Genomic DNA, 25,952 nt, shown 5'->3' on the forward strand with positions numbered 1-25,952 from the left:
TACAGAGAGAAGGGAGCATGGGGGACAAAATGGGTGAAGAGAATCCAATACAAACTTACAGTTTTAAGATAAGTCGTGGGATGGGGACGCCTGGGTGGCTCAGTTGGTTGGACGACTGCCTTCGGCTCAGGTCATGATCCTGGAGTCCCGGAATCGAGTCCCGCATCGGGCTCCCAGCTCCACAGGGAGTCTGCTTCTCTCTCTGACCTTCTCCTCACTCATGCTCTCTCTCACTCTCTCTCAAATAAATAAATAAAAAAAATCTTAAAAAAAAAAAAAAGATAAGTCGTGGGATGTAATGTACAGCACGGAAAATATACATAGTCCATAACATTGTATTGACTTTGTATGGCGACAGATGGTAGCTAGCCTTCCTGTGGTGATTATTTCACAATGTACACAAATGTTGAAAGCACTGAAACTAATAAAATACTGTATGTCAATTATGCATCAATTAAAATTCTTGAAAAAAAACAAAAAATAAGAGTGCATACACTGCAATATGGTTAGGATGAAAGTAAATGGCAAGTACTTAGAAAGTCTCCCCATGACAGATCTTTGGCATTTAATAAAAGTTAAACTTTACAAATAAAGATGTGGTAGTGTATGAATGTACATATATGCATATATATAATAAAATATACCTATATTTTTACTGCATTTTCAATTTAAATTTCTTAATTAAGATATCTAATTGCTTAATTTTTCTGAAAATTTAGGTATTATTCTGAAGTTTGTTTAATTCTTGAAGTTTAGATACTAGTGACTGTATTTTCATAACTTATTGTCTAAATTTTATTATTCTTCCTTTTGATGAATGTTTTAGTTTATTTAAAGTATAAATGTTAAAGAATTTACCACCATTTTATACTCATAAGAAAACTGAGTTTATTTATTTTTACCATCACAATTTAGTTGAGGATAAAATAGTTTATATCTATTTTAAGTGGTTAACTATTTAACGCCTACCATGATTTTAAACTGAGTAGAATTTTGACTAATGACAATGATTTATAATATTATACTAATCAAGTTAATTACTTAAATAATCTTAATTGATATCTGAAATTTAAAGAATTTTGAAGCATAAAAAATTCATCATCAGTTGATTATTAAGAATCATTTTACCTTGAATTTTCTAAAGTAATATTTACTAGTCCAAAGTAAATCTTTGAGAAGTAAGTGAGGCAAATCTATTTCCCAAGAGATAGTGCATCACACAGAGTTGAAAAAAACACACACACACAAAAACTGACAGTGCATATTTACATTTGCCCCAAGAGAACTGGTACTTCCAAATTTTGTGACAAAATCTAATACTTTGAAGGAAATTTGATCTTTTTGACAGTTCTACTGACTCTCAAAAAGCAGAAAGAATTTTACCACTTTCAGGAAGTCAAGACAACCAATTATTAGGAGGTAAGAAAACATGAATTTTTTTCATGATATTCAATACACTGTTTCTTTCTCTCTAGAACTTTAAATTCCATTTGGCAATATTGTTCCATATTAAATAGTCCATTTTTTTCAATTAATGCATTAATTATTTTTATGTGGGTATTTTTCATGAGTGAGAGAAAGGAAAGAGAGAGAGAGAGACGGAGAGAGAAGTCTTTCACCATTACTTAAGATGATGGCAAAAGACTTATTTTAAATATATTTTCCCCATATAAAAAATTAACATTTTGTACACTTTAATTTCTCATGTTGTAGAATTCATAAATGAAATAATGTGTATTTTCTGTTCAATTTTAAATAGGATATAATTTGTCATTTCCAAAATGTAGAATATCTAACACACACACACACATAATTTATTAAATGCTGATTACCTTTTGATCATATTATAAATTCCCATTTTCCTTCATTCAACACACTAGAGAGTAAGATAAGATTTTGTAGGTGTGCATCCTGTGGAAGAAGTATGCCTATGTATATATATGCCTGTGTGGTAGGCAATGTATCAGAGGACTTTAAAACAGGATGAAGAATTGTTTGGAGCTTATAGATGTGGCAAAACATGACTGTAAAATATGTCTCAAAGTAAAATTAAAATTGGAGTCTGGAATCTTACATAGAATACACTGAAATAAAACAATCTATGTGTGGCACCAAACTAGGATGGACCTCTCAAAGAGACTGTTGCCTGAAAGAACAGAGTTCTAGTTCTGCTTCTGACAGAGATTGCATGTCCAATAAGTACCTTAAAGAATTAGACCCTTTTTAAACACATGATGATGATTATGATTATATATTGTAGTATTTGCCAAGGAAGGAAATGTAGAATAATGCAAAACATTTTACCCTTAAAATTAAATGACCTCAGATTATTTGTCCTTTTATTTATTTATTTTAGTTGGGTTTTATTGAAATTTGATTTTTAAATAGTCATATTAATCAGTTTTCAATATACAATTTGATAATTTTCTTAAGTGTTTGCAATCATTTAATTAACTATATTATGATAAAGATCATTTCTGTCACCTGAAATATTCCCTATCCCTTTGCAATCAATCTCTTCCTAATATCTTCTAGCTATGAGCAGTCAAAAAACTGCTCTCTATCACTATATTAAACAAAGTCATATAATATTCAGTGTTTGGGGGTCACCTTCTTTCATATGTCTTTCTTTGAGAATTATCCATATCTTTGGATTCCTGGAGCCAGTTCCAGTGTGTGTGTGTCAGGGGCAAGGGGTGGGTGGACTTTCCCGCACGAACAAGAAATTCTCAGACACCAGCTGGGTGTCCTACCATTTAACTCAGTTCAGACTACCTACACAGAGATTGGGTCAGGTTGCAGAAGCTGACAGCTCAGTTCTGCAAGACTGCCTCCCTTGCCTACCCATTACAATGCCAGTCACAAGTCCAGGTAGTTACCGCTATTTCTAACCAACTAGCTATAAATAAGTTTCTCATGATACCCTTCCAGAGTTTAGTTAATGGCAAGGGTGGTTTACAGAACTCAAAGAAAGATTTTACTTCCTAGATCACTGGTTTATTATAAAAAGATATAATTCAGAAACCACCAGATGGAAGTGATGCATAGGGCAGGGTATGAGAAAAGGTTGTAGAGCTTCCATGCCCTCTCCAGGTGAGCCACTCACCCCAAATCTCCACATGTTCACCAATCTGGAAGCTATCGGAACGCTGTCCTTTGGGTTTTTATGAGGGCTTGTTACACAAACGAGACTGATTAAATCATTGGTCACATGGTTGTTCTCCTAGCAACCAGCCCACCATCCTTAGGTGGTGTCCAAAAGTCACCTTATTAACATAACAGGAGACACTTTGGTGGTTTTCTTTACTTTGGAAATTCCAAAGCTTTTAGGAGCTCTATGCCATAAGTGGGGAAAAAAACCAGATATATATTTTCTAGTATAAATCACAATATAACACTGTGCTACTGTATATATCAGAGTCCTTTCATGTTTGGTATTGATTTGGATTCCGTTGTAAGGATATAAACACACTATCAGATTTTCAGATAGTATGAAGAAAGCTACTATAAATCAGTTCTTGTCTTTCAAGTACACGTGCTTTAATTTACTTTGATAATTATGAATGAAATTGCTGAGTCTATGATAATCATGAAGTTATAGGAAATTGTAAAATTATTTTTCAAAGTGGTGAGCCCATTTTGCATTACAATACATGAGAGTTCTTCACCCATATTTGATAATAGTCTTTTAAAATTCTAGTAGGGGTATAGAGGTATCTAGTAGTGATGTAGAGGATGTATTTTCTAAAATGGCTAATAACATTTAATACCTTGTTATGTGCTTAATTATCATTCAAATACCTTGTTTGGTGAAGTGTAACTTCAAACATTTTAGCAAGTTTTATTGAAACATTTTTTTCTTTATTAAAAACTTGTAAGAGGGGGCGCCTGGGTGGCTCAGTGGGTTAAGCCACTGCCTTCAGCTCAGGTCATGATCTCAGGGTTCTGGGATCGAGCCCCGCATCGGGCTCTCTGCTCAGCAGGGAGCCTGCTTCCTCCTCTCTCTCTGCCTGCCTCTCTGCCTGCTTGTGATCTCTCTCTGTCAAATAAATAAATAAAATCTTAAAAAAAAAACAACTTGTAAGAGGTTTTTACATATTCTGGGTGCAAATTCTTTATCAAATACATGTTGTTCAAATAGTTCATTCCAGTCTTTCACCATTAAGTATAACATTAGCTGTAGTATTTTATAGTATGATTTTATCAGGATGAGAAAGTTTTTTTCTATTCCTAGTTTGTAAGGATTTATACCATAAATTGCTGTAGAAGTTTGCCTAATTTGTGAGATTTTGGGATGTCTGGTTGGGTCAGAGTCTGCCTTGGGCCCAGGTCATGATCCCAGGGTCCTGGGATCCAGTCCCCCATCTGGCTCCTTGCTTGGCAGGAAGCCTGCTTTTCCCTCTGCCTGTGGTTCCCCTTGCTTGTGCACTCTCTCTCTCTCTGACAAGTAAATAAAATCTTTTAAAAAATTAATGAGATTTTAATGATACTAAAAACTGTTCACTGGAAAGGGATTCAGCATTTATCCTTTATCACTGTATGTGCCATAGCAGTGGATAATCAAATAGTATATTAGCAAAAAGTATCTTTTTATAAAATAAGTCCAATTGAAAAATAAAAATAAATGTTCAAAAATTTGCAAATCTCAGTGCATGAATAAGGAAAATACAATATATTATTTTACCTCTATTTATTCTTTCTCTAACCTTTCTTCCAGTATGTAGATCAGTTCTGACTTCTATCATTTTCTTTCTCTCTGAAGAACTTATTTTGACATTCCCTACAAGGCAGTCCTACTGGTAAAAAGTCCTTCAGTTTTTATTTGTGTTAGAGATTCTTTATTGCTCCTTCACTTTTGAAGGATAATTTTCCTGGCTACAAAATTCTAGTTTGGTGATAGTATTTCTTTTAGCACTTTAAATATTTCATTATACTCTCTTTTTGATTGCATAGTTTCTAAAGATCAGAGGAATAGAATTCTCATCCCTGTTTCTTTGTAGGTTAGAGGTTTAGTTTTTGTTTTGTTTTGTTTTGTGTCGTTTACCTTCTCTTTTTGCCCACTTGTAGTTTTAATCTCAAGCTAGTCCACACTTAGCATCCAGCAATCCATCAATTACAATTTAAAATATCTACAGATAGTAGTAGCTGTACCTGTAGGCTTCTGTCCTGGGCTCTGCTTTGTTCCCCATAAGCTGTCATTCTCTGTATCTGCCTATTTGTCTCTCTAGCTTTTAGGAGAGCAGTTTGTTCTGTTACCTCAATGCTCTGATGAATCTAGGAAATATTACTGATTTCTGGTGTCTTCAGTTTTCATCTTACTGTGAGCACACGAGTGAAAAGCTCCAAGCTTTTTACATGTCAGACCAGAATCTAGAAACAAATGTAAAACACCAAATTATAGAACATACAGATGATAGTACAGGAGAAAACTTAGGTGACCTTGGGTTTGGCAATGAGTTTTTAGATACAACCTCAAAAGCATAATGCATGAAAGGAAAAAAGAAAAAAACAAAAAACAAAAAACTGATGTTAGACTACATTAAAATTAAAAAAAAATACCATTCTATTAAAGACTCTATTAAGAGAATGAAAACACAAGCTACTGACTTGGAGCAAATATTTGCAAAAGACATAACTGATAAAGGATTTGTGTCTGAAAAATGCAAATACCTCTTAAAATTCCACAATAAGTAAACAAACAACCCAGTTAAAAAGTAGACAGAAGATCTGGGGGAAAAACAAAAACAAAAACAAAAACTTCATCAATGAAGATAAGCAGATAGCAAATAAGTATATTGAAAATATGCTCAACATCAAATGTTATTAAGTCATTGTAGGTTAAAACAAGATACATCTATCCACCTATCAGTATGGCTAAATTCCAAAAAATGTGACAACACCAAATGCTGGAGAAGGTGTGGAGCAAAAAGAACTCTCATTCATTGTTAATAGAAATGAAAAAAAATGGTACAGCCACTTTCAAAGACAGTTTGGATGTTTCTTACAAAGCTGAACATAGTCTTACCCATTTGTCCCTGCAATAGCTCCCGTAGGTATTGTCTAGGTATTGTTAACCTTAAAAGTAAACCGCTAGTTATTTTACTAGCAATGATGGATTTATTCAAGAATAAAGGAGGGATGCAATCTGGGACAAACAAGCTATGTGAAAACCATATGCAAATGAGGGTAGCTTAGGGACAGGCACACTTTTTTTAAGGAGAAAAGGGGTAACATTGGAAGGTTGTCATGAACTAAAAACCCATTGGAATGAACTGGGAGTTCAAAGTGTGGTGGCTTTTCACTGGCAGAGCTGTTGCAGGTAAGAATGAGGAGAACGTCTCTTCCTCTGGCTGAAGTAGTAGAGTGTCGTCTACGTGCAAGGTGAAGTCCAACTCTGCAACTGACAAGGATGGTAGGGTGTGAGAGCTCCCCCAGCCAAAACCTGCCAAGTCCATTTTAGTGAGGTTTCCCATCACCAATGTTTGCAGTATTTAGAAAAAAAAAAAAAGGGTGTTGAAAACTTTTGCAAACAAAAATAGGTATACAGATTTTAGAGCAACTTTACTCATAATTGCTGAAAGCTAGAAGAAACTAAGATGTTAGGTGAATGGATGAATGAACTGTGGATCATTCACACAGTGAAATACTACTTATTAACCCCCCACTGAGCCACCCAGGTGCCCCAATACTACTTATTAATACAGATAAATGAGCTATCAAGACATGAGAAGACATAGAGGAAACTTAAATGCATACTGCTAAGTGAAAGAAGGTAGTCTGAAAAGACTATATACTGCATGGTTCCAACATGATATTCTGGAAAAGACAAAACTGTAAAGACAGTAAGAGGATTAGTTAATTCCAGGGACTGTGGGTAGGAAAAAAATGAGTAACTCAAGTACAGAAGAATTTAAGGGCAGTAAAATTCTTCTCTTGATACCTTAATAGAGGATACATGACATTACACATTTGGTGAAACCCATAAATCTGTCAAGCACAAAAAGCAAACCTTAATGTAAGCTATAGAAACTTTAGTTAATAACAGTGCATCAATACTGGTTCATCAACTATAACAAATACATTACACTAATTCAAAATCTTAATTGTAGGGGAAACTGTGGATAGGAGGAGGAGTATCTGGGAATTCTCTGTAGTTGTTGTCAATATTTCTATGAACCTAAAACTGCTCCAAGTAATCAAGTCTATTGATTCAAAGGAAAAAGGGTAAATGTCCTGAGACCATATATGTCGAGAAGTTTTCTTAATTCTTAAGTTTCCTAAACTTGGATCTTCTGACCAGCAGATGTGTATAATGAGTGAATTTTAGGACATTGACAACATTCCTGGATCTATTTGAAAACTTCATATCCTTGTAATTTAAAGTTTGCATGAAATTCTCATTATAGACATTGACTCCATATTTTAAAACTCGCATTAAAGACAAAAATGTTAATGTTAAGGTTAATTCTGAAGCCTGTAATTATTTTCTTAAATCTTTATATTTATTTCTTAAGCTAGTTTACTCATATGTAAAACACTTTATTCATAGATAATTCATTTTTTCACAGTCTTGGTACCATAATTATTGAAATTCCCTCCAAAACATTAAGTAACTAATACAGAAAACAAAACAAAACAAAACAAAACAAAAACCAAAAGACAAAAAAGCAAACACTTCATCCAAAATTCATAAGTCATGCATTTACCACTTTTTTTTTTTTAACACCACTGTCAGCTTACAAGGCATTTTTGAATTCTTCAATGATCTTTGTTGTGTTTTATTTTTTCTCAGTTTAGAAACATTGACCTGTTCTAAGTGATTTCTGGTAGACATATTTCCATCTCAAACTTGGTATTCATGCCTTGAAGAATCCTGAAAGTGACATCACTTCCCTTAGACTAAGAAGTTCATTTTTATGCCAATTGGATGCACCAAAATCTTGACTTCACATTTGTTATGACTACACTGCAATGCAAATAGATGGTTCAAACTATTTTTATTAAAAGTTCCATTCAGAGTTGCATAATGGTTTGGCCATTGTAAATGTGAAAAAGGGTAAATGAATTACTGCACATGAACTTAATCAACTTCATCTTGTTTATATCCAGGCTCCTCTCCAACTCATCAAGGTCATTTTGAATTTTAATCCAGTTTTTAAATGTGCTAATTGTCCTAACAAATTGGTGTCATCAGCAAATTTAATAAAGACACTCTGGTTCATCACCCCAATCATTAATTTAAAAATGTTTAATAGTAGCAAGCTAAGTAATGACCCCTGCAAAAATATACTTAGCGCTTAAATTTTCAAAAGATAATACTGTATAATCAATTTCCTGACAACTTGATGCTTTCCAGTGGTTAAAAGATATGTGTGTGTGTGTATGTGTGTGTGTAAAATACATAAAAACTTTATTAATATATCAATTTATGTTTATTTATACATGTGTAAGTGCTAGTGTTAGTCATTTTGGCCTTAGAGTTTGAAAGTAGGGAATAAGTCTACATCACTCTTTCCTGATATTTTGAAACAATATCATTTTTATTCAAAATGCCTGAAATAAAATTGAACTACCTACCATGTTTCCTACTTTCATTCTTATGTGACCTCATTTTTACAGTTCCCCATACTTACCAAAACATTTAGCAGCTTGTGGCTCACTATTGCACCTGGTTTAATTATCCCACTATCTCATTAATCTGATCCCCCAGAAACCTCTGATATTTTATTTCACCTTTTCCAGACCAGCACTCATATGGTCATATTTCAGAACTTGTCATTAGCTATTGATTACACATTATGGAAATGAACAAATTTTTTAAGAAATAAAAAGGGATAGGGGCTGCCTGGGTGGCTCAGTGGGTTAAGCCTCTGCCTTCGGCTCAGGTCATGATCTCAGGGTCCTGGGATCGAGTCCTGCATCGGGCTCTGCTAGGGAGGGAGCCTGCTTCCTCCTCTCTCTCTCTCTCTCTCTGCCTGCCTCTCTGCCTACTTGTGATCTCTCTCTGTCAAATGAATAAATAAATTCTTTTTTTTTAAGATTTTATTTATTTATCAGAGAGAGAGAGGGAGAGAGAGCGAGCACAGGCGGACAGAATGGCAGGCAGAGCAGAGGGAGAAGCAGGCTCCCTGCCCAGCAAGGAGCCCAATGTGGGACTCGATCCCAGGACACTGGGATCATGACCTGAGCCGAAGGCAGCTGCTCAACCAACTGAGCCACCCAGGTGTCCCTGAATAAATAAATTCTTAAAAAAAAAAAAATTCTCCAAGGCTTAACTTTCTTTTGCTATGTAATGAAGAAAATAATAATGCTCTCCCTGAAAAATATTTTTGAAAATACCTATACAATATTTTCAAATAAGAGCATGTACTTAATAAACTTAGCTTCTTCTGAGAATTCCACTCATATTTTTATTTCTAAAGCAATATTTGCATCATGTTTTGATTTGATATTTAATTGCAGACCAAACACTATTTTTTATGAACATCTTATTTCTTTTGACCACCTATTCCTAGTATCATTTGTAAAAGTATAAAACTCTATTATCTCCCTAGCACAGTATTCAGAAAATGTTATATAAGTATGATTATATAGTATAATATATTCAAAAAGCAGGAAGTGAATTTCAAGTTGGAACATTTCAGATTTGTCTCAATCAAAATATGCATAAGGTCATACGGATTCTGAAATTTATCTCTCTGCTCCATGTCCACAAATGTCACAAAGGGTCATTTATGATTCAGGAAATATAAAATTAGGAATTGGGAATTTCTGGCTCTTCACAAATGTTGAAGTTATTCCAGAAGAATGATAGCTCTACTTTTGAGTGTATGGATATATGATCGTATACCCCCTACCAGGAGATTACAGTAATTATATTGGGAAAAAATATTAAATTATTGAATGTGTCAAAATTGTGACTAAAAGTGATTTGTCATTGCAAGGCTGTGGAAGAACGTTCATCACAAAGTCTGATGGGTGATGGCAGAAAGGTCTCCTACACCTTGTGCAGGGACATAGCAGAAAGATCTAGAAGGGATCACGAAAGATACCTAGCAGTTCTGTAAAACCTTATTTGGTAAAATTAAACATGTATGAATATATGTATATACAAAGACTTGGAAAAATTGGAAATGATGAGCACTTTCTTCTTTTTTTTTTAAAGATTTTATTTATTTATTCGACAAACAGAGATCACAAGTAGGCAGAGAGGCAGGTGGAGAGAGAGGAAGGGAAGCAGGCTCCCTGCTGAGCAGGGGGCTCCATCTCAGGACTCTGGGATCATGACCTGAGCTGAAGGCAGAGCCACCCAGGCTCCCCTGATGAGAACTTTCTTAATAGTGCATGTGTATGCAAGTGTGTGTATGTGTGTCTTGATGCATGGATGTGTGTGATTATGAGTATATAAAAGGATATTAACATTTAAGAAGTCTTTCTGTGAAAATTTAACTTCTGTTTGTTTCACTTTTCATTTTTTTTTGTATTAAATTAGAAAGATTAAAATATTCTAGGGGTGAGGACATCTCTGTCCTTATCATCCTTACCCTGTCACACAGTTTAGCATTCATTTAAAATAGTTCCCCACATCAATATTGTGCATTTGCCCATTTACCCTTGGTACTCATTGCAAAGAGTAGTAAGGAAAAGTTATTTGAGACTGGAAACCAGAGGAATGCAAGCGTAGATGATGCATATTGAGAAATAGTGGGAGTTGTGAGGGCTGATGGCAGGGAGGGAAAGGTTAAGGTTGCACATGACTTTGAAGGAGTGATAATGATTTTTAACTTTATTCTAAATGTAAGAGAAGTCTTTGGATGATTCTGAACTGAAAAGGGACCAAATAAGACATATTTAAAAATGAACCCTCTAGTAATGTGTGAAAACTAGACTCCAGTATTCTATGAAAGAGATGGTGATGGCTTTGACCAGGTTGTGGTAGATATGGTGAACAGTGGTCAGATTTGTCAATGGAATAGTATGGAGTTGGAACTATCAAAACAATTACTTTCCATCCTTTTATTTTAAATACATGTTTAATTTTTTTGAACTTTAGCTTGTAACATACTATTGATACATAACATGCATTTAATATTGAACTATAAGTCAATTAATTTTAATGTGTTATAATGTTAGGGAAAAATTGCATGGAATCTGATTATTTGGTTGAATTTTATTTGTTTTATAACAAAAGTGTTACTTGAAAGAACTGAGAAAATACCAACAATATAGGTTGACAGATAAATAGACCAAGAATGAGACTTACAGATACCATATCCTAATATATTTAATGGAACTATTGCTTAATTCCTAAGCCTGATGATACTTCACAGTATAGATAATTACCTTATCACAATGGTTTGGTATTTTTTATAATCATCTTTTGCATAGAGAGCTATTGATATAAATTAAAAGTGAAGATCATTTGATAATCTGTGCCATTACTATGTCAACATTTTTAATGTAATAAACCATAAACTTACTCAAATTCTAAAGTTACATTGAATATGAATTGTATACACTATTTCCATTCACCATAGTACTAAGATTATTTGTTTAAAAAACTTATTTTGTGATAGTTATAGATTTGTGTTTTTCTAATAATTTCCAGCTAGAAATACGGAAGGGTGTTTCCAGATATATTTTTACTTACGCTATCGACTACAACTGTTTGAGATAGATGGGGAATCAGGCAAGTTAGTTTCTATAGCATTTCTAAAAGGACCAGCTTTCTCATTATTTTACTAAAGAAGGTTTCACCTATCAACCACTCTCTGGGTACAGACACACACACACACACACACACACACAACTGGCTTGTTTCACATTTAATTGTACTCACGGGAATATATTAGTGATTCTAACTTTAACGACTTCTGATCCCCAGTAGGGTACTTTTTTCTACTTTATTTGCTCCCTTAATCATATTCAGCAGGTATAATTTAATAAGAGAAATAACATGTCTTATATACTGGTCCTAATGCCTACCATTGTGAAGGAAATCATATTTGTGATTATTTCAACAAATATTTTTACACAAATACACAGAAATATGTATAAATATACAAACACACATATACAACAAAAATGACTAATATTTTCAAACTGAGATGTGCAGTTTTATAAATTTTACCTAAGTTTATTTTTTCTTTATGTTATAGACATATAAATAAGTATATTTTAGCATCAACATGATGATGTAAGTCTAATTTGGGCAAAACCTCAATACATACACACAAAGACACAGACATGAAATTATATATAATTGGGGGTGCCTGGGTGGCTCAGTGGATTAAGCCTCTGCCTTCGACTTGGGTCATGATCTCAGGGTCCTGGGATCGGGCCCCACATCGGGCTCTCTGCTCACGGGGAGCCTGCTTCCTCCTCTCTCTCTGCCTGCCTCTCTGCCTACTTGTCATCTCTGTCTGTCAAATAAATAAATAAATAAATAAACATTAAAAAAAGAATGGTTATAGTTTAAAAAAATTATATATAATTGATGTGAGCTTGTTTTCTCATGAGTTCATAAAAAAGTATTTTACTGACCAACAAGTTCACACACACACATACACACACACACACACACAACTGGGGGATCTTTAAGGAAACATTTAGCTCTATGAAACTCACTTTTCTGAATTACAGAATAGAATAAAAATGTCTGTCCCAACAATATTGAGGCTTTTATGATGACAAAATAAGAAAAGTATATGAAAGCTTTCTATTGATGATAAGAGACCAAAGATAATTGTCTTATACTACACAAGTACAATCTTATATGAAACAGTAATAAAGCATCCCCCCTATATTAAGTTGAAGAATGATGTACATGGTGCACAAAAAGTAAGATTTTGAAAACCTACATTGAGGAATTGAAAGAAAGTATATTCAGGAATTTGGGGATTTAGTGCTTCTATAGTAACCAGTAATATTACAACTTTTTTTCTCCAAGACCATTAATTGAAAGTTATTTTTGATATCATCAAGAAAGAGAAAATGAATATAAAATGAGAAGAAATTATTCCTTTTCTGATGGTCATCTCCAGGAAAGAGGGAGTCAAGCCATACAAAGGACATTTGCATCTCTCTCTTCTGAGAAGAGGTAGTTAGATATTAATGATAAAGGAGAAGCTTGGTAAAAGGCCCCACCTTATTCCAGATAGACTTAAAATTTGGTGCACATTTTAGGTAACGAAAAAGTATAACTTTCCATAATGTGTGAGGGAATTACTTTCCTTAAATTTAGTAAAGATATAAATAATTATCACATTTAATTTATTAAATAAACTCCAAGTTCAGTGCCATGGCTAAATAATTCTATTGAGGTGAAAGATGATACTTACCCTTCAAGGTTTTAAAAGTTGTATAAAATGGACATATAACTACAGAAAATAAAATGTTGCATGCAGATGAGACATTTTGCATATGAAGAAAACTCAAAATCATCTATAGAAATATAAAATAAATACATTGGACATTGGAAACTGTTCTCTAATTCCATTTTGTAGTATTTTTATTTTTTTATTTTTTAAGATTTTATTTATTTATTTGACAGACAGAGATCACAAGTTAGCAGAGAGGCAGGCAGAGAGAGAGGAAGGGAAGCAGACTTCCCACCAAGCAGAAAGCCCAATTCAGGGCAAGAACCCAGGATCCCAGGATCTTGACCTGAGCCGAAGGCAGAGGATTTAACCCACTGAGCCACCCAGGTGCCCCATTTTGTAGTATTTTTAAAATAGTAAAATAAATTTATTCCATATTATAGTATCTGATATTTAATGTTTTGATTATAATGTGTCTGACATTAAAGCTTTTGATGGCAGAAGCATCCATTTCAAGACATCCAGCTTGAATACAACCTATTGCCAGCTATATGACATAGCCACTTGCAAAAAACTATGTAAGGAACCAGGCCACCACTGCCCATGAAGTTCACTTTTCAAAAACCCTGTATAACCTACATAATTGACCCCTTAAATGACTTTGCTTTCCTCTTCCTGCTCCTTAACTTCAATTCTGGCTCTTATGCTTTAAATTTATCAAGAAAGAGTGAATTTATGAAACCGTTGGCACACTGGCCTCTGACCCAGTAAAGGCAGAGCTCCAGTTTTTGTTCTCTCTCTCTCTCTCTCTACCCTCACATCTCAGGGTGTAGCCCTACAGTGTGCTGTGTACCCTCTAGGACTTGTGAGCACTAAATCTTGTTCTTCAAAATTGCCTGATGATTCTACTGAGGTGTGTCATGCAATCATAACAAGAACCACAAGGACTGCCTGGTTACTACTACACTGGCCTTGTGGTGCCAGAAGAAGTCCGTGGGGTGCTCTGTGATTAAAAAGGGCCTACGTGAACGCTCTCGGGTATTCTTAGGCAAGAATGTCAATGTCAATAGGCTGGGGCCTACATAACACACTTAAATAGGAAAATACATCTTCAATGCATCTCTGGGACCAAAAGCAGGAGTGAGACGTTTCCAAATATAGGGAATGTATGGAGGTCAACAAGCAAATGACAGATGTTCAACATCACAAATTATTAGGGAAATGCAAATAAAAATCAAATGATATATCATCATATAACCATTAGGATGGATACTATAAAAAATAAGAACGGGAAATAATGTGCTGTTAAAGATGTGGAAAATGGGAAGCCTTATGCACTCTTGGTGGGAATATAAAATGATATAGTCACTATGCAGTCATTATGACGGTGCTTCAAAAAATTTAAAATACATGTATCATATAATCTATCAATTCCACTTCAGGGTTTATATTCAAAAGAACCAAAAGCAGACTCTCAAAGAGGTATTTATACACCCCTGCTCATAGCAACAGTATTTATAATAGCCAAAGCATGAAGTGAACACAAATGTTCTTCAGTGGATCAGTGAATAAATAAAAAGTGGTATATACATTCAGGGGAATAGTATTCAGCCTTCAAAAGGAAACCTGTTCTAACACATGCTATAACATGAGTGAATCTTGAGGAAATTATGTTTAGTGAAATATGTCAGGCAAAAAAAGAACAAATATTCTATGATTCCACTTATATGAGATACTTAAGAGTATTCAAACTCATTGAGACCTTTCCTCTGGAGGAGGGGTGGTGGGGTCAGGGTGGGGCATTGTTCAATAAGTATAGAGTATCAGTTTACAGGATGGAAAATTTCTATATATTAGTTTCACAACAATGTGAATATATAACACTACTGAGCTGAACAATTAAAAATGATTAAGATGGCAAGTTTAATGATTTGTTTGTTTTACCAATATTTGAAAGAGAGAGACAGGGAAAGAGAAGAAAGAAAGAAAGGAAGGAAGGAAGGAAGGAAGGAAGGAAGGAAGGAAGGAAGGAAGGAAGATGAAGGAAGGGAAATAAAATAAAAGGAAAGGAAAGGAAAGAGAAGAAAGAAAGAGAGAAAGAAAGAAAGAAAGGAAGATAGAGAGAAAGAATTATATGGAAAAACTATAGTATTGAATAGGTACAAAACCATGACTGCTGATTTTAAGGTTTAAATTTCCAAAGGGATAGCAACTACTTGGGGCACATTGAATTGTCCTCCTTATATAAAGACAGTAGGCTAGAAGGGTGATCCCTTTAGAAAAAGTAAACCAAACAAAAAATAATAAAATTACATTAATTTTTTTTGAAATACAGTATGGTTTTTGAATACAGGTATTCATAGGCACACATTTTCATTTGAAAGACACAAAGTATTTACAGATTGTAAATTCCTTTTTCTTTATAATTTTATGTAGAATTGCCACCATGTATAAAATTGAATTTTACATATAGAAAATCAATTTTTAAATGTTCTTATAATTGTCCATTTTATAAGAAAATACATTACTAAATTTTATATAGGTATTAACAATTTTATATAGGTATTTGCTATTTTTGTATAGGTATTACTATTACTATACTTAATATTTTTAATTTATTTTAAAATTTTAAAAAATTTTAAATTTTATTTTTTTATTTTTATTTTTATTTTTTTAAAGATTTTATTTATTTGCCAGAGATAGAGAGAGAGAATACACACAGGCAGGCAGAGAGGCAGGCAAAGGCAGTGAGAGAAGCAGGCTCCCTGCCGAGCAAGGAGCCCAATGCAGGACTTGATCCCAGGACCCTGGGATCATGACCTGAGCTGAAGGCAGCGGCTTAACCAACTAAGCCACCCAGGCATCCCCCAAAAAATTAAATTTTAATATTTTAAAAAATCAAAGCATTAAGAAAAAAATTCTATTTTTTTAATTGTTACATACCATTGAGCTACTCTGTTTAGAATAGAAAAAAAATGGTTACTAACAAAGATTTATAGCAAAATTTCCTTTTATTTTACAGATTTTATTTATTTATTTGCAAGACAGAGAGATCAAGAGAGAGACCAAGCATGCAAATGAGCAGAAGGAGAGAGAGAAGTACGCTCCCCACTGAGCAGGGATCCTGACGTGGGTCTCAATCTTAGGACCCTGGGATGATGAACTTAGGGGAAGGCAGAAGCTTAACTGACTGAGCCACCCAGGTGTCCATCACACACAACTTTTTATGTTGAAATATGAACTGCTTCCATTGTTGCTGATCTTCTATTTTATACTTTATAAAAATATATGTGTATAAATAAATAAAACATTGAATTTTTGCAAATTTAGGAAATAATTTGAATGAATCATAATAAAGAGCCCTCTATTTTATCTCCTGTGAAAACAGATGATTCACATTTGGGGGTTAATGAATGCAGGGCATGTGACTGTTTTACAAAATGCTCTGCAGAGATACATTTTAATCCTTGAAAATTAAGAATGTTTCTTTTGCATAGACATTTCATAGTGGTAGGAAAATATCTAAAGAAACCAACCAATTATTTTAATCAGAAACAAGGACTCCCCCCACCTCCATCTGCCCTGCCAAATTCCACAATGTAAAATGATGAGGACATAAAAATGAAAAGTTTTGGGTCATGTGGTCACAATATGAGACATGTCATATCGCTGATAGGCAAACAGCAATATCAAATTCAAGCTATGGCAATCAAAGTTGCCTTTTTAAATTTTTTAAACAGTATGATTCTAGTCCTTTTAAATGGGTACGTTTAATTTAATGACTGCCTAGAACACCTAAGTCACTAAAATTCCTAAAAACAAAGACTTTTGCTCATCCTCACTAAAACATCTCATATGTAAAGTTTTTGTTTGTTTCTTTTTGTTTTTATTTACACTTTTTACACTGTTGCGTTTCTGTTATCAGACTTATTTTCCCTCTCAAGTAACTTTACTAAATTTTTCAATTACAAGATTTCTCTAAATAATAGAAGAGGTAAGATTTCCCTCAGGACTGAAAGAGTATCAACGTGGGGCTACTTGTTCAGATCAGAAACACAGTACAACATGTTTAAAACGTTTGAAGTGTCTGAAGCTTTCTCTGCTAGCTTGCACGTGTGGTATCTATGCAAATTTCCTTGAGCAGATGTTGAGAAAGTAGTGAAATTCTATTCAATATGATCATTCAGAAGTTCACTCTGGTCTTTGTAAATATAATCCAGCATAAATGATGCGTAGAGTCCCTAGCTGTGTTCCTTATGTGTGGCAGTCAGATTGAACAGCCCTTGGGACAAGACATATGGAAGTATATGTCATTGTATTTGACTAATTTTTCTTCTAGATTTCACCTTAAAACTGTCATGTATTCCAAGAAATTCAGAATAGCAAACACACACACACACACAAACACACAGAACTGGAATAAGGAATATCTTACATTGTAATATTATATATATATATATAATATTACACATTATATTATATCATATTATATATATAATATTACATATTATATTATATCATATTATATATAATAAACAGGCCTCTACATACGTATATATTTTTAACATATGGGATACACTTTTGTATGTGAAATTATTGCATACATATGTATAGTTTAGATATGATACTACTTTTCTGTTTTATATCATTTCCTGTTAAGACAGTGTTCATAAATAAAGCAAAATATTTATGGTGGAATTCTAAGATATGAGCCATATTAGCAAATGTTTAAAATATTGAAAAACTGTTTATCATGTTTAGAATATTGAAAAACTATTTATCAAACCTCATTAATTCACAGAATGACCAGAATTTTTGTTGCTCTTTTTTAGATGCTTGAAATAATTTTTTTGTTTTTTTCTCTTTAAATTTTATAATGCTTCAGCTGTCAATCAGAAATATTAATTAAAAGTCTCCTTACATAGATAAACTTTGATAGACATTACTAGTGTTTACTAATATCATGTTCCCTTTCAACTTGGGATGACACATCGATGTCTTAGCTCCCAACATTGTTTTAGTTAGCAGAACTGTTAGGGATAAAAAGTTTGTGTCCCTCCAAAATGTGTATGTTGAAGTCTTAACCTTGAATGTGATAGTAATAGGTAGTGGGGACTTTGGGAAGTAATGAGGTCTAGGGTGGAGCTCTTATGAGTAGGATTAGTGTCCTAATAAGAGAGCCTCCAGGGAATTCTCCCTATGCATCCTTTGAGAGGTAAGGGCAAGGAAAGTGATCACTGAGGCCAGAAAAGTGTTTTAATGTAGTGCTGTGACAAAATATTTACTAATTTTGTTGTCTGATAAATTTTTCAAGAATCCTATAGCCCTACTTAAACTAAAGTTTTAAAGATAAATGTTGGAACACAGAAATTTAGGTGGGAAAAATGCTGGTGACTATTGGCTGCATCTAACAAAATATTGCAAGGAAGAGATAAGCTTAGGGGAGAAAAAAAAAAAAGCCCAATTTTCAGCAGAAGCAAAAGAAAATAAAGACAAGTTACACATTTAGAGACTTACAAGGATAGAACAGCTGACTACTTTTAGTTCCCAGAACATAAGGGTCTTAAGTGAGGTTTGAATGAAAAATATTTCAGTCTAGTATATGTCTGGATTGCAAGGATTATTAGTTCAAGGATTGGTGCCAAGTGAAATTGCTTGATGAATAAAAATACTCATGGCAAAGTTTAGGTCAAGGGTATTGTATTCGTTTCCTAAAGCTGCCATGACAAAATACCACAATGTACCTTAAAACAAAAATTTATTCTCCTAGAGTTCTACAGGCTAGAAGTCCAAAATCAACAAAGTATCAACAAGATTGGTTCCTTCTGGAAACTCTGAGAGGTAATATGTTCCATACCTTTCTCCCATGCCCGGCTTAATGAAAATCCTTATCAAGTAGATGTCTACCTCCAATTTTTGTCTCTTTTTTCACGTGCCATTATTCCTGTGTGTCTCTGTATATTTTTGTCTCTTCTTGTAAGACCACCAGTGATTGGACTTAGGGTCAGTCTTGACTCTTCAGAACTCTTTCTGACTTACATTGTAATTATATCTTTAGTGACCTTATTTCCAAATGAAATCACACACTGATAATTATGAACTGAACATGTATTTTGAGGAATAAGATTCAATCCACAACAGGTGATGTCTTCACATTGAAGACTAATAGTCTCCAAGCAATTGCCACGAAAAAGAAATATGGGTTGAAAAGATGAGTAAATTAAGCTCATAATGATATCTTATACAGAATTCTGAATGTGGTTATTGTCTGTGGAACTGACAGGAAGAGAACAGATTAGAACCCAACTAGGTTTTGTTTGTTCATTTTGTTTTTGAGACAAATGTGGTAGATTGATTAGAAATACTTTTATATTTTACTCATCAATTATTGGCCCTAACAATTGTAAGCCGTGTAATCTTAGTTTATTAACTCTCCTATACTTCGGTGTTTGTGTCTTCAAAGTGAAAATACTCATGACACATAATTCATATGGATTTTGAGGGCACTAATAACATTTAAACTTGTGAAGGAAGCTTTCAAAATAGTGCCTGACAATAAGATTTCAATAAATGTTGGCCATCCTTACTGGAGTATGTTTATGGCAAATTCAATCTGTAACTACAGCTACATCTTTAAAAGTGAAGGTGGGGGGCGCCTGGGTGGCTCAGTGGGTTAAGCCGCTGCCTTCGGCTCAGGTCATGATCTCAGGGTCCTGGGATCGAGTCCCGCATCGGGCTCTCTGTTCAGCAGGGAGCCTGCTTCTCTCTCTCTCTCTCTCTCTCTCTCTGCCTGCCTCTCTGTCTACTTGTGATCTCTCTCTGTCAAAAAAAAAAAAAAAAAAAAAAAAAATCTTTAAAAGTGAAGGTGGGAGCGCCTGGGTGGCTCAGTGGGTTAAAGCCTCTGCCTTTGGCTCAGGTCATGATCCCTGGGTCCTGGGATCGAGCCCCGCATGGGGCTCTCTGCTCAGCAGGGAGCCTGCTTCCTCCTCTCTCTCTGCCTGCCTCTCTGCCTAATTGTGATCTCTGTCTGTCAAATAAATAAATAAAATCTTAAAAAAAAAAGTGAAGGTGAATAGGCTGTGCTATAACAAATATACTTCACATATCAGAAGCTTAGCATATTGAAGTTGACTTCCTCATAAAACATCTGTTGTACATCGAGACATTTAGAGGCCATACATATGGTAGGCATTGAAAATATGCCATCCTTAGAAACTGTATTCTTTTCTCAGTCATCTTGGAGTCTTGATTGTTTACATTTCATAGTTTTCATGGAAAAACATGTCTATTGGTTAGTTACTGCTTTGTAACAAACTACACTAATTATTGGTGGGTTAAAACAACAATTATTTTGCCCAGGATTCTCTTGCTTGGCAATTTAACCTGGGATTAGTTGAATCTATTCTTCTGGTCTGCCAATCTCAGCTCAAAGTCTTCAGTCATCTATAGTCTATTGGGTAGGTTGAGGAGAGGGTAACTGGTTTAGGTTATCTCAGCTACAATTCTTCTCCTTTGCTCCATGCCTCGATTAGGCTGACCTGAGCATATTTCCATTGCAAAACCAGATTCTACCACATTCCTATTACCAATGAAATGTTCAATGAATGAGGAAGCAAGCACCATCTATTGACTGGAAAAACTGGAAAGTCACATTGCAAACACTTTCCAAAGACCCTAACTTAGGAGCAAAATAGACATTCCTTGAAACAGAATATAAATGGGGAAAATTCTGATTCCCACCATAGCTAATAGAATTTCCTAAATGAAGATTTTTTAGAATTAAGAATCCTAATTGTGGGGGCCCTGGGTGGCTCAGTCAGTTAAGCATCTGTCTTCAGCTTAGGTAGGTCATTATCCCAGAGTCCCAGGATAAGCCCCACATTGGGCTCCCTGCTCAGCAGGGAGTCTGCTTCTCTCTCTCCCTCTGCCCCACTCCCTGCTGCTTCTCTCTCTCTCTCACTCTCTCACTCACTCTCTCTCTCAAGTAAATAAATGAAGTCTTAAAAAATGCTAATTGTTGGGACGCCTGGGTGGCTCAGTTGGTTAAGCGGCTGCCTTCGGCTCAGGTCATGATCCCAGTGTCCTGGGATCGAGTCCCACATCGGGCTCCTTGCTCATCAGGGAGCCTGCTTCTCCCTCTGCCTCTGCCTGCCATTCTGTCTGCCTGTGCTTGCTCTCTCTCCCTCTCTCTCTCTGACAAATAAATAAATAAAATCTAAAAAAAAAAAAATGCTAATTGTTTCCAGTCCTTTAGATATGGCTTTAATATTCATACTACCTTCTTGTTCTTGAATATTCCATTTGTTTTGCATTACTTTTTTTTAACAAATTATCAGAACATTAGTGGTTTAAAAATATCATGAATGTGTTATAATTCTCAAGTTTAGAACTTTTAAGGTCAAGGTATTGGCAAACTTGATGTTATTCTAGGTGCTCAGGGAAAGAATCAGTTGCCTTGCTTAATCCAGTTTCTAGAAGCTGCCCACATCTAGCCTCATGGCTCCACATCATTCTGAACTCTGCTTTTTCCCTTTCTCTCACTCTTTACCCTCCTGACTTCCCCTTGGGATTATACAGGGTCTACTTCAATAATTCAGAACAATCTCCTCATTGCAAAGTCTTGGTTTAATCAAATCTGCAAGGTCCTTTTAGCAATATAAAGGAATATATTCATAAGTTTCAAAGATGAGGGTGTAGGCATTTGGTTGGGTATCAATAGTCTACTTACCAAAAATACCACATTGTAGGATTGGGTCCTTAGAAGAATTGGCCATGACACAGATGGTCCTAAATATCAAAATATATTCTAGTTATGTTATTTAGAAACTTCTAGTGCCTTTGCATTATGCCATTTTTTTTGCATACATGCAGAAATTGGAAGAAGTCCTATATGAGTATTTCTTTTTAAGTGGTAAAGTTGATGACTTGCCTTTGCCTTAGACTTTTCAGTTATTTTTATGGAAATGTTAACTTCATTTTTTTTCCAGTTTATTGAGATGTAATTGATACATAACATTGTGCAAGTTTTTGGTATATTATATGATGATTTGATATATTTATATGTTGCAAAATGATTGCCACCATATCATTAACTAACACCTGCATCACATAGCATTATTACCATTTATTTTTTGTGGTGAGAACATTTAAGATCTACTTTCTTAGAAACTTTCAAGTATATAATACAGTGCTATTAACTATAATCACTATGTTGTGCATTAGATCCCCAGAGAAAATCCCAATTTCAAATATGTTAATATTAAAAATAAAAATAATGTGTGATATAAATTTAAAAGCACAATTTAAAGATAGGAATAAGAATATTGAATATATTCTAATGAATTCTTTTAATTTCATTAAAAAAAATCCCATAGCAGGGAAAATAAAATATGTTGTTTAACTGGAGTGTTCTCAAAAAATTCTATTATCTTTTAGAGAGAACTCTTAGGAAGGTGTGCTTTAAATTTGCCTTCACTATCTCTATCTTGATATAGAAAATAAGATTATGTGATCAATAACTTCTGAGGTTAAAAATAATTTTTTATAACTTTTGATAACTTTTCCTTCATATAAATTCTCTAAGGCATCTAGAAATAAAAGAAAATTTTATAAGTCTCTATCAAATCATTGTATATTTCTTATCACTGGATTTTAAAATATTATTGGATTTTTAAAGTTTTGTTTCTTTAGTTTTGTCACATTTAGAGTCACCAATACTACTGTGTGATTAATCTAGGACAAAACTGAGCTAAACTGTCATATGTTAATAAAAGTCATGCTGGGGGTGCCTGGGTGGCTCAGTCAGTTAAGTGTCTGCCTTCAGCTCGGGTCATGATTTCAGGGTCCTGGAATCGAGCCCCAAGTCAGGCTCTCTGTGAACAGGGAGCCCACTTCTTTTCCTCCTTCCTGCTCGTGCTCTCTCTCACTATCTCTGTTTCTCTCAAATAAATAAATAAAATATTTAAAGAAAAAGTCATGCTGAAACATGAATTAGGCAGACTAAGGGGTTTATTCATCTGGTGGGAAGAAAATAAAAACCTTTTCTTTCTTGTTTTTCTTAACTCTAAAACATGTTTTACATCAGATAACATCTGAAGCTACCGAGGAAAACAAGTTGGTGAACTTTATAAATACAGGTTTTTTTTTTTAATGTTAACTTCACATATGTACAGTAAGAGTGATATATAATAATACAATGAACCATTTCAACTAATGAATAGTTTCATCCTATTCATGATTCATAGCTGTTCTTTATCTAGCACACTTAACTCTAACCTACTCGGGTCAATTGTTCATTAACTTATATAACACAAGTGACATTATTCATAGCCCATAAGCCCATTGCCTTCATTATAACTTTTCCCCAAGAATAGACATATGGAAATCCTAGCATACATACTACATTAAATATAATATACACTACCAACAGAATCTATTTTCAGTACTCCACCTCTCATTCTACTGTACATCTTACTTTCCAGAAAAATCAAGCATAAATTTTGCTAAGAGTAAGTTTCCTGAATCTTTACAATCTAATTAATAGATCAGTCAAAGAATGAAAAATGGGACTAGTCACTGAAGCATACACTTCTCCTTTAGCAGAGATCTTTTACCTACTAAACATTTGGAAAGCAAAATATCTAACCAAATTTAAGTAATTATTTCCAAGTAAATATTCTGTTTCTCATGGGACCAAGGGAGGAAAGGTAAAATGCCCTATCCTGATTTGAGTGACAAGCAGACCTAAGGTGGTATGCCTGGGACATCTGCAGAGGAGCCACTCCTGCTTGAGTCCAATTAACCTCTCACAACCCCATGCTCCCATGACCTGAGGCTAGACTAACAGTAAATTATCCAGGGTATGATCTGCTGGCAGGTGGCTACCCTTCAGCTGCATCAGGTGGTTGAGCCTGAGGAGGTGATAACACACTCCCACATAGACATGCCCCCTATTGGGTTGGATAATATGGCCAACTACACAGGTCAGGTCAACCAACACCACCATGTCTGGAATATTCAAAGAGCCAGTGTGTTAAACCTGTACCCTGAGATCCTCTCATCCCACTGAGGGGTTTTGGCCAGCTTCCTTTCAACCAACAACCCATTCCTCCATATAGAATGTACCTGTATCTTAGAGGCAGAAACCCATACTCAGGGTCCCTAGTGTCAAGGCAGCCTATGTTATCTCTTGAGCAGCAGCCCCCAGGGTCCTACTCCAGTAGCTGGCAATGCCATTTCTTGGTGGTGGCAATATCTGGTACCAAGCTTCACAGGTTATCTGGGATCTGGGGCTGTCACTCTGGCTGTGCCTCCAGCAGAGTCTGAAAACAAGGCACCATAACATTTGTCCCTGTTTTTGACCCCTGAGAGATGGCAAGTTCCGGTGGAAGACTTGGGAAGTCTTCAGGATAGAGGAGCAAGTCTTCATCAGCTGCCTGGAGAGTTACTCCAACAAGTGGTATCAGGAGATACTCCAGACCTTCAAGACAGTTCCAGGATTTGATCAAAGATCTGAAGTCTGAATGGTCAAAAAACTTTGAGAACACATCTTGGCTCTGATGAAGACCATCCTCTCTGAGGTTTCTGAGAGGAGGGGTGCTTTCAAGAAGGCCTCCACCAATGAAGCCTGCTTGATTGAAATTCTCACATCCCACAGCAATGAACACATCCAAGAATCTAGCAGAGCCCACATAACAGAATTCTAAAAGACCCTGGAGAAGGCTATTCAAGACGACAAGTGAGAATACCTCCAGAAGCGTTTCACCACCAGGAAATACAGGTGAGAGCACAAAAGCGGACTTGCCATTCATCCAGAGACATGTGGAGGAGCTGACTCTGGCTGGGGAGGACTGCCTGGGAACATGGGAGTCCAAGTTCAATATGGTTCTGTGCTCGCATAGCCAGGCCCACCAGGTGGCAGTTTTCAATGAGTATCAGAGAAGATGGGTGGAGACATTGAGAACATTTGCCGGGAGAGGTCTGGGAACCTGGAGCAGACAATGCTAGTGGTGGTAAAATGTTTGAAGAATACCCCGGCCTTTTTTTTTTTTTTTTTTTTTTTTTTTTTTTTCCAAAAGGTTCAACAAGGCCATGAGGGGAGCAGGAACAAGGTTTGACCAGGGGATTACTGGAAGATTCTTCTGAAGATCTGTGGTGGCAATGACTAAGCAATGAGTAGTGATTCACTTCTGATCACCTGCTAGCAAAAACCAGACCAGTCCATCTGATTCTAACAAATCCACAAAATAGTCCCTGAGGTGTTGTAGTGCAGACCATTCACAGAGCCAGGTCTCTCTCCTCTTCTTGCCCCTCCTGATTCTCTGGGTACTGGTCCTGAAGGATGAACTCTCTCAGGATGCCTTTTCCTCCCCACACCTCACAGCCTCACAGCCTCTTGCTGCTATCGTAGATCTTTCGTTTACTGACTCATGCAATCATTCCCCTTTGCTTGTGGCTGAGACACTTGGTCTTATTTTAATCATGTATTTTGTTATTTTAATTGGAGATATGTGTTTGTACATATGTCATTGCTACACAGATGCATACAAATCTCTTTGCTGCATGCACATTTTGGGTGAGAGAGGTTGGATGTGGGAGAACCATGTCCTGAAGGAGTAAGAAAAGGGAAGACCT

General features: G+C 35.2%; 1 pseudogene; it reads left to right on the forward strand.

Annotated features, from left to right (window-relative positions):
• Positions 1–6,325: 6,325 nt before the first annotated feature.
• On the forward strand, positions 6,326–25,463 carry LOC125101119 (annexin A11-like; annotated as a pseudogene).
• Positions 25,464–25,952: the final 489 nt, after the last annotated feature.

Source organism: Lutra lutra, chromosome 5 (assembly GCF_902655055.1).
Source record: "Lutra lutra chromosome 5, mLutLut1.2, whole genome shotgun sequence".
NCBI classification, from domain to species: domain Eukaryota; kingdom Metazoa; phylum Chordata; class Mammalia; order Carnivora; family Mustelidae; genus Lutra; species Lutra lutra.